Genomic DNA, 14610 nt, shown 5'->3' on the forward strand with positions numbered 1-14610 from the left:
TTAGCATAAGGGATTCCATCCATGTAAACTTGTTCATCATGTGTTCTAGGTGCTTGGTCTAAACTCATTTTAAATTGTTGAGATAAAGGAGTAATAACAGGCTTTGAGTTTGACATACCAAACCTGTTTAGAATCTTCTTTAGATATACTTCTTGAGACAAGTATAATAGCTTCTTATTTCTGTCTCTTTTAATCTCAATACCCAAAATTCTTTTGGCAGCACCCAAGTCCTTCATTTCGAATTCCTTGCTGAGTTCTGATTTCACCCTTTTTATCTCATACCTACTGTTACTGGTTAGCAAAATATCATCTACATATAACAGTAGTATCACAAATACATCTTCAGAAAGAAATTTGAAATACACACAATTATCATACTTACTTCTCTGAAATTTTATCTGAGCCATGAAATCATCAAACCTCCTATTCCATTGTCTAGGAGATTGTTTCAAACCATATAAAGATTTATTCAGCTTACAAACAAAATCTTCTTTACCACTGACCTTAAATCCTTCAGGTTGTGACATGAGTATTGTTTCATCAAGTTCACCATATAGGAATGCGGTTTTCACATCCATTTGTTCTAATTCAAGATCAAGTTCAGCTACCATAGCTAGAAGAATTCGTATAGACCTGTGTTTTACAACAGGAGAGAACACATCGTTGAAGTCGACCCCCTCTTTCTGAGTGAAACCTCGAGCCACAAGTCTTGCCTTGAACCTAGCTGACTCAACACCTGGAATACCTTCTTTTTTCTTAAAAATCCATTTGCAACTAACAACTCTTGAACCATTTGGCCTTCTGATCAGATCCCATGTATGATTGTCATGCAAAGATTTTATCTCTTCATTCATGGCCTTAAGCCATTCAGCTTTTTCATTGCTAGTTACAGCAGCTTTGTAACTCTTAGGTTCATCTTCTAAAACTTTACTTGCAGCTACTAATGAGAAAGCTATTAAATCTGCATATCCATACCTTTCTGGTGGTTTGATTTGCCTTTTAGTTCTGTCTCGAGTTAGCATATAACTGTCTTCCTTTTGGTGTTCATCCTCAGCTTCATCTTCTTCTAATAACCAGCTTGTACTAGCTTTATTTCCTTGAGTTTTGTCATTTGACTCCACCTCAAAACTGATTTTTTCTGAATTGGAATCAGAGTTCTTTCCAGCATCCTTAATATTGTAAGCCATCTCAGTCTCATTGAACACAACATCACGACTTATGATGCACCTTTTATGACCAGGTTCAAGGCACCATAGTTTGTATGCTTTTACTCCTTCTGGATAACCCAAGAACATGCATTTTATTGCTCTAGGTTCTAATTTGTCCTGCCTAATGTGTGCATAGGCAATACATCCAAAAACTTTTAGTTTTTCTAAACTTGGAGGATGGCCAGACCAAACTTCCTCAGGGGTCTTCATGTTAAGAGCTGTTGAGGGGCATCTATTTATCAGATACACAGCAGTAGTGACTGCCTCTGCCCAGAAAACTTTTGGTAATTTTGCACTCAATAGCATACATCTTACTCTCTCCAATATGGTTCTATTAAACCTCTCAGCTAGACCATTTTGCTGGGGAGTCCGAGGTACTGTCTTATGCCTAGCTATGCCATTTCTTGTGCAAAATTCAGTGAACTGATCTGAGCAAAATTCCAAACCATTGTCTGTTCGAAACCTTTTAAGCTTTCTTTCTGTCTGGTTTTCAATAAGCGTCCTCCAGTTTTTAAAGTTTTCAAAAGATTCATCTTTAGTTTTCTGAATAAACACCCAAAGTTTCCTTGAGAAATCATCCACAATGGTCAAGAAGTACCTTGCTCCTGAATGAGATGGGGTTCTAGAGGGCCCCCAAAGGTCAGCATGAACATAATCAAGAGTGCCTTTTGTTCTTTGCTGACCTATATTGAATTTTACTCTGCAAGTTTTACCATACACACAGTGTTCACAAAACCTTAGCTTCTCCACTTTGTCTCCACACAGTAACTCTTGCTTCTCTAACTCAATAAGACCTTTTTCACTAACATGACCCAACCTCATGTGCCATAACTCGGTCTTTGAAAATTTCTTTTCTGAAACTGTTGCGGCAGAACCGATTACTATGTCACCTTCAAGAGAATACAAACCATTCTTCTTTATTCCCCTCATAACAACCATGGAACCTTTTATTACCTTCAACATTCCATTTTCACCCTTAAACACATAGCCTTTCTTGTCTAATTCTCCAAGAGAAATAAGGTTTCTCTTAAGCTCAGGAACATGTCTGACCTGAGTAAGAATCTTCTCAGTGCCATCATGAAATCTAAATCTCACAGAACCAATCCCAGTTATCTTACATGCTTGATTGTTTCCAAGAAGTACTGTACCACAATCTTGATCATCAAACTCTTCGAACCAGGACCTGTTGGGAGTCATATGGAAGGAGCAACCAGAATCCATTATCCACTCACATTCAGAGGTGTTATTTGACACCATTAAGACCTCAGCAGACTCATAGCCGTCTTGAACAATTGCTGCGTTTCCAGAGTCATTGTTCCTGTCATGACTTGAACCTCCTTTTTGCCTTTCTGGACAAAATCTTCTTGTATGACCCTCCTTTCTACAATGATAACATCTAATGTTTGGCACATTTCCTTCACCATTTCTGTTATTATTGTTGTTTCGATTTCCTCCATTATTTCTGTTCTGAGACTTAGATCTCTTCCTGTCATGCCTGTTATCTCTTCCTGTATTTCTTCCTCGAACTATCAAGCCTTCTCCACTGGTAGATGACTTAGGTTCTTTCCTTTCATTTAGCTCTTTCGAGTTCAAAGCAGCCTGTACTTCATCAAGAGACAAAGATTCTCTTCCAAACAGAAGTGTTTCTTTAAAATGAAAGTAAGCCTTTGGTAAAGAACATAATAATAACAAGGCCTGATCTTCATCATCAATAGTAACATCAATGTTCTCTAAATCAAGAATCAGTTTATTAAACACATCTAGTTGTTCTTCTACAGATTTATCATCTTTCATCTTAAAAGAATATAAAGCTTGTTTGAGATAGAGTTGGTTTACCAAAGATTTGGTCATGTACAAACCCTCTAGCTTTGTCCAAACACCAGCAGCTGACTTCTCCTTTGATACTTGACGAAGAACCTTGTCTCCAAGACTTAGAATAATTGCACTGTGTGCCTTCTCAAGCAGTACTTTCTTATCCTTTTCTTCCAAGGTTTTGTCAAGACTAGCCTCTCCTTTAAGAGCATCATCAAGCCCTTGTTGAACCAGGAGAGCTCGCATCTTCAGCCGCCATAATCCAAAATCGTTTTGGCCAGTGAATTTCTCAACTTCATATTTTGCAGAAGCCATGATTGATCCACGCTCACCGCACCAATTTGTTGGGATCAAGAACAGAAATTACACCACAAAACAAATTGAAACACAATTAGGATCTGAAAAATGAAACTTGCATACAAGAACTGGAACATATAAACTGAAATATAAAAGAACACGATTAAGAACTGAAAGAAAAAAATAGTACACAGAGATTTACGTGGTTTCCTAGTGCCAATAATCTCTTGACACTAGACTAGTCCACGGGCAGCCTTTCTTATTGATCCTTCTTTCAAACTTGATTACAGAATCTCTTTAGAACCTCCTCACAGCAGTACACAGATTTCTCTCTCTCAGTTTTTACAAGAATTATCAAAAATGAAAAACTTGGTTAATGAACGCCTATACAACTTGTCTATTTATAGCAATATCAGTATACTAACTGATATAACTAATTACAAGAAATGAAATAAAAGCTGTACAGAAAACGGTTTTGTTGACTGAACCAACTTAACCAACAAGTCAATAGTTAATTAATATTGTACCTGTTTTATTTGTCTCTGCTGAAATAGAAGCAGGTTCTTCATATTCTCTAGTTCCATTGGAGTCTATAGCACAATTTGTAGAGACGTTGATATGTTGCATTGAGTTTTTTTATGCACTTGGGTTGCACAGAGTTTGTTCTGCATTATGCCAATAATATGCTATTGGGGTTGCTTTTCTGTGAAAATACATTAAGATATGTGGGATTGTGGCCTCTGTTTCAATGTGCAACATAAAGCTTCCTGCTCATATGTGCTAGAGATTATGAGCTCTTGATAATTGTTACTATAGTAGTAGATGAGTATTTTTCTTTATTTTGTCGCTATTAAAAAAGTTGAGAGGCAACCAGAATATTTGTATTTCAATACCATGTGAATAATAGTTTTATTATACAGAGAATAACTAAAAATTAATCATTTTCCGCTAAACATGAAATTTTTTCGTCTAAATTTTCAATAGTCTCATGGTCACTTTTCTTGACCTAGCATTCATCTGAGAGGTCTCTAGTTCGACGCCACACTTCTCTCTTGCAATCATTCACCACTAAGGTAAATAATTTCTCTTATTCTTTTAAATTTGGAAAATATAAGGGTTTATTTATCATCCATAAATCAACATATCAAGTTTAAAAATCTGCTCCTATATTGTTTCTCCTGCAATAATCTTTATTCTCTATCATTTCTAATATTTTCCAGCGTCTCCTAAACTACACTGTCACTTTTTATCAAAGTAAGGCATTCTATCATGTTTAGATGTTAGTTTTATTTTTCTTTTCTTTTGCTTGGTATTATGCTTGTATTGTATTCTCAGGTCTTCGATTATTGGGGATTTATTTTTCTAAATTAAGTTAGATTTTCTAAAAGCTATTTGTAAACTCAGCCTGGATAAATTACATTGCTTCTTCTCAAGAGGTTTGTTTGCCCTAGGATTATTGAAATCATGTTATGTCTTCATTTATTATATTTATGAATTAAATATATTCTTTAAAGGGTCATTGGAACTTACTTGGGAATTGATGGGAGGTAAGATTATAGATATATATTTTTCTGCCAAACTTTGGAATGAAAAATCAAATATTTTGCAGAGCCTTTTCCATTTGAACTTTCGGTCAACAAAAAAAAAGTGCCCAAGATTAAAAAAAATTTGTATAGACCAATATACAAAACAATGAGAAAGAAAATATTTTTCTTCTTTTTCCCCTGAATTTTTCATGTGAAATATTTAGGGTTTTTCTGCATTTCTTTTAGTTGTTGGTGCATCTCTTTAGTTAATGCATATATATATTATAGAAATATGTATGTATATGCCTATATAGTTTGATTTTGGATCCTTTTATGTTTGTGAACTGTGAAGTGGTAAGTTTTGAGATGGAAGAAGAAGACTAATGCAGCAGGACTGAGAGAATTTAAAGTAGTGTTTCACTTAAAATGATAAGGGTACATAATAGAATAGTTGTATTTATATGTACAATCAAATGAAAGAATAAAAGATCTAGCAACTTGGCAACCAACCAATAGGCCAAGTATAAATACAGTTAACAAAAGCTATGTACAAATAACTACCTTTAGCAATTAACTAATTACTTTGTTTAACATTTTGTAACTGGTAGATTGCTTATAAACTGTTTGTAGAAATGTTTAACTAATTTTTTTCTTCAGAGATTGGTTTTAATAGAGGTCTTTCCATTCTATTTAATCAAATGATTTTACAAGAAGAAATTACTTGATGTAAATACTATCCATTCTATCCATTCTATTTCTATCAAATATTACTTGATGTAAATACTATGCTTTAATTTATCTTTGACTTCTATCACTTTGCTTAGTTTATGATTGGTCTATTTTTCAAAATAAAATAATTTACCAAGTAAACAATTGACTTTATAGCATGTAATTCTTTTGTTCTGAATTTTGAGTATCAAACAATTCAATTCGATTAAAAAACATTGGAAAGCTAGATGATAAAAGCATTTGTTTGCTTTGATTTATTGGCTTAATTGCTTTATCATTGGAAAGCTAGATGATTAAAGCATTTGTTTGATAAAAGCTAGATGATTCACTTTCTGACTTGGAACTGATTCTTTCCTTTTTCAGCTCAATCCAAGTCTTTATGACAGTCATCAAATATATTCCTCATGTTAGAAATGCCTCATTTCTTTTTTCCCCATTAGAAAAAATATCAATTGTTTTAAATATTATCTTATGTAACATCAGTGATGAAATAATTTAGCTATCCAAAAGGTTTTCTTTTTCCTTTCTTACTACTGTATGAGTAGAGAATTAGAGATAGTAATACTATTAATAGACCCACTCAAATATTGTCTTTCCTTTGCATTTTCATTCTCTATCATATGAGTGCTTTTTGGTGTGCTTTCTTTCTCCATGTTGGTTGCTTTGTCCATGGCTGACATTTGTTCTTCTTACCTTACTTCTGGGGGTCTCTACTATTGGAGTACCAAGCTTGCTGGCCCAAAATGGTCACCATTTGCTTCATGGATAACTGGCTGGTATGTAATAATATTCTTTTTCTAACTGTTAACTTGGGAAAATGTCTTTCTTCAATTTTTTCTAGTTGAATGTTTATACTCTGGCTTGGAGCTTTTAGAGTTTCATTTGGGGTCTGAGACTGTAATGCCTATACAGTACAAAGTCACCATTAGTAAGTATAGAACATACTTTAATCTTAGCACTAGACCTTATATATATATATATAATTTAGTTAAATCTGTTAGTTTAGTTAAGTTATTGAGAGTAATTTTGAGCTTAGTACTGGACCTTATATGCCTAAATTAGTTGAAGCAGATAGTTTATTTAAGTATAGAACTGTATCTTACTTTTCTTGATTCTTCTTTGTGGCATGTATATATTGGTGCCTCTTGTATTCTGTATTCATTCAATTCAATACAATTTCATTTTCTTTCATAATATGGTATCAGAGAATTAAACTATTCTAGCTTCATTTATCTCCTATACTTTAAAAAGACAAGGTTCAAACATGTATCTTAGGCATGTCTTTGACTAAATGAGATGTTCTTTATTGGAGATCATCACTTATACATTTGTAAACTTGATTAGAACAAATTTTAAGGAGCTAGGGTCTGGTCTATCCTATATAGGGTCAAAAAGACTGATTTTTAACACAAAATAACTGTGCCAAATCCATCTTTTTGAAATAACATCCTTTGATTTCTAAGCATTGTAGTTTCAAAGTCTTCAACATTTTGTAATCATTAAGTAATAACACAACATGTATTTACATATTTTCAGTGGGCAATCACATTAAGTGTAGATTTTTCACTTGCACAGCTTATTCAAGTGATCATTCTCCTTAACACTGCTGGAAAAAATGGTGGTGGATATGAGGCCTCAAAGTACTCAGTCATTGCTTTCCATGGAGGAATTTTGCTTCTTCATGCTATCACAACAGTCTTCCCATATCTTGGTTATCTTTCTTTGGACAGTTGGCTGCTACATGGAATATTGAGAACTTTTATTTCTGCATTTATTGCATCTTATGAGATCAATATTCAGGTAATTAGATTAAGTATCTTGAATGACCTAAAGTTGTTTATTTTATTTATATTAATATTTTCAGTTTTTTCTATGTTGCAGCTGGAAGACAGTACCCTTAATTTGATATTGGATATTCTTTGCAAAGTTTATTGGGGAGAGGTTTGGCTGCATAATGACTGTCTTTTAGGGTCATTTATTGATTATTTTGTTGATTTTTCATTGGTGGTTCTATTAAAGTTGACATTTTTCTTTTCCTACGTAGTTTTTTGATTGGATTTATTGCTTTAAATTTTTCAGGAATCACTTCGCAGTCAGTTTTGGGACAGAGAAAGTTTTGTTGATGGTCTTATTCGGTGTCTTCTTTGTAACCTAGAAGGTGAATTTCCCTTCAGGACTATGGAACTTATTCGCCTCTTATCATCCCTATCTGAAGGAACTTGGCTAGCAAAATGTGTGTAAGTTTCTTTATTTCTTTGCATTGGGTTGAGGATTCTACAGTAATTTCTGTACGTTTGTAAACACTACACTGTACTATATCAGCGTAATTGACTACGAATATGTATCACTATTTTGTAATTACTTGTTAGTGCCCAAATAACTTAAGGTCTAGAGTTTAGTACATGTTTAAGCTCCATATTCTATTACACCTCTCCTTTAAATGAGATATGAGATTCGATGGATCTACCCTAGAAATAATAGTATCATTCTAAATGCTTTTGTAACTCAAATCTCCCAAACTTTTAACATGTTGTCTCAGTAATTAAGCACCTGAACCAGAGATGTCTTTAGGGTAAAATTGAGGCCCTTTTAACCTGAAAATGTTAATGTTTGTTTACTGTAATATGTATCTATTCACTGTGTGATAGCAGTATTTTGAATTTTGAAGTATGTTCACCTGGTATTGCTTGCTTAGGTCTTATATTGTATACAGTTTTATTATTTGATTCATATTATTTAATTTTTTTAAGCATATACCTTACCTTTTATCTACTATTGCAGGAGAAAAATGTCTCTTTCTCCATCAATTGGAGGAGAAAAGGATACTTAATTTTGAAGGCTTTGTGTTGGGCAGCTATAGAATATTTTGTGCTGAAAGTAGTAACTTTTCAATATGTTGAATAATTAAGACTACTTGAATACTTAAAGAATATTTTGTTGTTGATGACAATGTTGAATGTTTTAAACTAATTTGTAGATTGTTAATACAATGTTGAATGTTTTTACTTTTTGTTATTTGAAAATCAAGTTCATTTGATGCTGCTAGTATATATTAGAAAGCTAATTTTAATTATATAAAAAAATTAAAATATAATAGAATAAATTAGTGTTATATAAATGAATATATAATGAGAATTTAAACTTATCTAAATATTAAAATAATATGAGAATTGGGTTATAATATCTATTACAATAACACTTTTTATGTACAGAATTTTGTTATGCAAACTTCATTATATAACACAAATAATGTGTTATACTAAAGTGTAGTATAACAAAAAAATGTGTTATACTAAAGTGTAGTATAACACAAATTTATAAGTATTGAAATGTGTTATATAATCGACTATAAATAATATAATTAAATACTTATCTATTTATTAAAATAACACAGAAAGTGTGTTATTGTTGATAGTATAATAACACATCTGTATAACAATGATAAGTGTTATGTAAAGTACCCTGACCTATGATAACATAGTCGGTCTTAACACATCAAAAAGTATTATGGTATGTTTTGATAACACATTTTTGGTGTTATTAAAAGCATTTTTTCTTGTGGGGATGTTGAGTACTTGTTAGTTACCAAGTTGAGGGTTAAAACCAAGATGTTTTTTAATATAATTCAGTCATGTGAAGACAAGTATTTTTTGGTAACAAAATACTGTAAGAATTCTACCTATATGGACCTAGGGGTGGTGCTGCCTTTCATGAGAATTGGGAGTATTCTCAAGAACATCCATGAATGGATAGTGCACATGGCCATTAACGGTGCAAAATGAGACATAGAGGTCTCAAGTGAACATCGCAAAGGTGTGTGTTATCACAAATTTATTATCATGAAAAGATGGTTCAATGCCTAGTGCAACCAAATTTTCAACAAATTTTGTGATAATTACACTATAGTAAAGTTCAAGTTGAAAAACACTTTATTTTATGCACCAATGCAATGACTCCTATAAGAGAGAGTTCTTATTTAATCAAGTGGGGGATACGTTATATTTTAAAATATAATGATTGATTAACTAAGTGTTACAATTGATAACTATATAATCTAGTGGGGGAATGTTATATTATTTTATAATATAATGTAATATTATATGATATTATAATATAATGTTTTAGATTAAATAAATGTGACAAAGAGTGTCACATATTCTAACATATAATAGAGAGTTATAATATTTAGATATATGTGAAATATCCAAATATGTAACATATTTGGTGTTACAAATTCAATCATAAATTTGTAACTTCCAAATATTGCTCATTATTGTGTAGATTTGTTGTTACATGATATTGAGATGAATTTCCTAAAGTCATATGTGAAATGACTATTAGAGATATGATTTTAACCCCAATAATGTGTTTTGGGGGTTACAAAATCAATTGGGAGGGTGTTGGAACAGTACATTTTTGTGTTCTGAAATTGGTCACTGGCCGCGGCCACATGATGTTGGTGGTCGCGGCCTGGGGAACAAAGGCTAGTGGCCACGGCCACTGATATTCCTGGCCGCGGCCACAGGTGAAAAACTGACCAAGTTTTATCAGTTTTTTCCAACCTTTTTGAACGGCTCCAAAAACCCAAATAACTCCCAAATCTCAATTTTAATTCCATAAACATCCAATTAATCATTGGTAACAGCCATGGGGGTTGGTGGAATTTGAAATTTAAAGAGTGTCTCTAAACTCAATAAATAGGAGCCTATTGCTCACTTGCAAGACACAACTCTTCTATCCATTAGAGCACTTGGCTAGGAAACACCTAGAGGCTTGATTATTCCAGAAAGCATTTCCAAAATCTGTGAGAGATCCCTTAGTGCTTGAGTTAGGGGGAAATAAGCTTTTGGAAAAAGGTTGCAAACCTTGTTCAAGTTGCTGATCCCCAACACTCTTCACTTTGGTTGTGTGAGTGAGAGTGTTGACGCGATTTTTCGCCAACAGTGTATTAAGAAATAATAGGGCAGATTAGTGCTTAATAAATCGTAATGAAAAATAACATGAATTCACTCAAGAACACAATTTTTACGTGGTTCAGTGGTTAAAATCTACCTAGTCCATGAGTCAATATAATTGTTATTTCTCTCTCTATTTTGGCAGAGTTTTTGTGTTACAGAATAATGGTCCTTTTTCGTGTCCAACATTCCAAGTATTTTTGGCAGAGTTTTGGGTAACCGCGTGAGTCAATCACGCATTTACATAATGATTACATTTAAAACAAATAATTCCCATTTATATTGGGATATGATTTACGTGGTTCAGTGGTTAAAATCTACCTAGTCCATGAGTCAATATTATTTCTATTTCTCTCTCTATTTTGGCAGAGTTTTTGTGTTACAGAATAATGGTCCTTTTTCGTGTCCAACATTCCAAGTATTTTGGCAGAGTTTTGGGTAACCGCGTGAGTCAATCACGCATTTACATAATGATTACATTTAAAACAAATAATTCCCATTTATATTGGGATATGATTTGATAACAGGATAACATGTTCCTACTATCTCAGACAATAAATATGACAGTCTGGTCATAAATAAATGTATAAAGGGACTCTGGGTCTCTGGGGATCCGCGAGTATGCAATATACTAGAATTACCATGAGCTGGATATCTCCTCCAAGCTCTTGCTTCAACATCTATTTTAATTATGAGTTCACGCCTCACAGCCATTGCATCCTTAGTTCGGGATAAACTCAGGATGACTTACACCTCGTACGCCCACTATGAATCTTGAGTTGTCCACGTGGATAAAAGCAGATATCATTCTCGGCTATTTCTCCGTATATTAATTTTCCAACTGTACTCGAGCTGAGTAAATGAACTCGTGCTGAAATCAGGGTACAACATTTGCCCCCCAAGTCCCTGCTCGTGTTTGATGTCGTCACTTTCTGACCTACACAGTAGGGACTTTTAAACTTCTGTTACATAAAACCATGCTTGCACACTACTTGAGTACTAGACACGTGGTGTACCACAATTGGCGTCTGTTCGGGTTTCGAGGAGTGCAATAATTGTCTTGTCACCTTTTTGTCATCGTTTGCTCTATTTAATCTTGGCCTTTGGATCTTGAACTAACCCAACTGGAAGGCCCAGATTAATTTCCACAATTTATGTATAAATAGGATGGCCAAATTTCAAACTGCACCACCTTTGCATTTAAAAAATTTCCTTTGCTGAACTTCCAAGCTTTCCTTCTTCCCCAGAATCCCCAAAATCGTTCATCATGCCCAGATATTTAGAAGCTTTCCAGGAGCTTACTGTTGCCGAGTCCATTCCCTCCAATCTGCGAATCGTACTTTCCTGTAAGTATCTCATCCTTTGGTTTGAACAGTTTTTTTTCTTTTTTTTTTTATCCAATGGAATCTCTGTTCTTCACCATATTCATCCATAACATTCATTGTAGTTACTGTTAGGCTATTTCTAAATGTTCTTAGGGAATACGTTTTGACTTAGGTTCAACGAGTGATTTAAAAAATGTCTTAGAAATAAGACGTTCATAAAACTGGGAAATTTCTGGGTAAATCTTGGTGACTCTAATAGTGAATTAATTTAGAGAATGCCCATTCGGGGTTAAGGAAATGAAGAGTTTTTAGGTTTAGAACTGGATAGCTTAGAGGTTACGTTTTCTTGGGTAGTTTTGCACTAAAGTTTATATGGATAGAATGGATAGAATGTATGTATAAAGTTTATTGTTAAGGGTTGTTAATTATATGGTGTTTTGGGTTTAGGAATTGTTCTTAAATTTCTAGATGAAAAATGTAAGCCATTTCGGGGCATAGGAATTTTTGTAATTTAATTTTCTGCATTAAATTATTGGAAAAAATTCTGTAAGGCTCGAGCCCAGGTTCCGTGCCCCGAAGCCCGAGCCCAAGGCTATCGCGCGCTGCCATAGGCCCCGTGGCCTATGGCTCCCCGACTGCGCGCCCCTACGCCTGCCTCTGCGCGCGTCCTGCTGGCTCCCTGCCGCATCCTGCGAGCCTTCTAGCCATGGCCCCAGCTTCTGGCTCGTGCCCCATACGCAGCATCCCAGGCCTCAACGCCTGCTCTAGCGGAACTAGGACCCTGTCGAGCCGCTGCCAACCCCTGCCATGGCCTCCCGCCATGCCTCCTGCCCCACCGAGCAACATAGTCGCCGACCCTAGGGTTTCTAAACCCTAGGGCTTGCATCTTTGTTGTCTATTTAAATTGTGGGCCTAATTTATTTTCAGCCCATAATTAAAATTGTTTTGTTTTGAATTAATTGTTTGAGCCCAAATTCAAAAGTGGGCCTAATAACTTGTTGGAAATTAAAGCCCAAGTTAATTATTCTTACAACTTGTTTAAGATAATTAAAAGTTATTTTAATTCAAAATTAAATAGATAAATGGCTTAACGGATCAAGACTACTTGTGAAGGCCCAAAGCTGAAGATAGAGATCTCTTTAGGTTTTATTTAGTTTCTTACATTTTTGTGTATAATTTTGCAAGTGTTGTAATTTTTCTAGAAATACCCAAGACACCCTGGCCCGCTTTTATTTGTTTATTTAATTATATTTATTTATTTCAATATTTGGATGTGATTAAATTGTTTAATACTTTATCAGACATTTTTTTACATGCCATACATATTACCCAAACAGTATTTAAAATTAGCATGCGTCTCATATGAGTAGAAACATGTCTTAGGATTGTCCTTTGTGATTATATGCTTTATGTGATGGACCATATAATAATAAATCTAGTTATAACTCGTTCAAGAGTGGAAATTGATTTTAAAAGTACTTTAATTTCTAGTATTTAATAAAATTATTTTATTAAATAATAAATGATATTCCTAGTAATTATAACAAATTAAAATTAAATTAATTAGGGCATAGTTCTATAATTTTAATTTTGCTTAATTGGATTAGTAATTATTAGAATATCATTTGGTAAAAATAGATTACTTTATTTGTACAAACTAATTAAAAAGCATAGGATGTTTTGAGAAAACACATAATTAATAGTGAGTGGGAGAGGGAGTTATGACAATAAGTCCCATGGTCTCCATTATTAGTTAGCACCTAGGTAACATGGAGAGGGCCTCACGACACCATTGCTTGTGTCCCCCTAAGGAAGGCTTCTTACTGTGTTATTCTCAAGGCAAATATCTTTAAGAATGGGATTTAATGATGTATTTCAAGTTTGACTGACCACAAGGCACACTCTTGAGTTAAGTCATTGATATAATATAATGGGTTACACTCACAAGGTACATTAGGCTTTTGAGCGGACTAGTGTATCCTTGACCAAACAAGCGGTTTTTTATTAGTCAAAAGAGAAATGTTTATTTGAGTTTTAACTTATAAATTTGAGAACTTGTCTCAAAATTAATTTGGAATTAGTTTGACCTACCCTAAGGCTGGTCCATTAATGTTCAAATTAATTAATCGTGGAATTAGTAATTATTTTTTTATGTATTCTTTAATTGTTGCATTCATGCATCACGTTTACTATTTTGAAAATTACTGATTTTTATTATATGCATAAATTCATTTTTGTTTATTTATTTATTCCTAGCAAAGATGTTTATTGGTGAATTACACACCGATGCTTTTCTTAGTTCTTTGGTTTTTGAACCTGAAAACATGCAACACTGGTTTCGAGGCATTTTGACCATTTTTTCTTATGCGAATAGGATGAAATCTGATCGGTTGGCACGTTATTGCATGCTTTCAACCATGCCTGACGAAATAAAGGAAAAGTATATGCACTATGACTCAACACATGAGATGTGGCAAGCAATGACAAAGGAAGTCTTTGCTGGGTGTCATCATTTGTAACAAATGAAAAAGGTAAATGAGATTTACATATATATATATATTCAACTTTGAATAGTAGATTCAAATACTATGAATAGCAGATTCAATTTTTAGATAGTAGATTAAAAAATATATGCCACTAATTTATTTTTCTTTGTTTTTCCTTTTGCAGAACCAGAACCCTAAAAAAGAGGAAGAGACTGATGAGGATTTTGATAGCGAGTAAAGCTGGAGGAGTTGGAGAGTAGTTTTATTCAGAA

Source organism: Humulus lupulus, chromosome 6 (assembly GCF_963169125.1).
Source record: "Humulus lupulus chromosome 6, drHumLupu1.1, whole genome shotgun sequence".
NCBI lineage: Eukaryota > Viridiplantae > Streptophyta > Magnoliopsida > Rosales > Cannabaceae > Humulus > Humulus lupulus.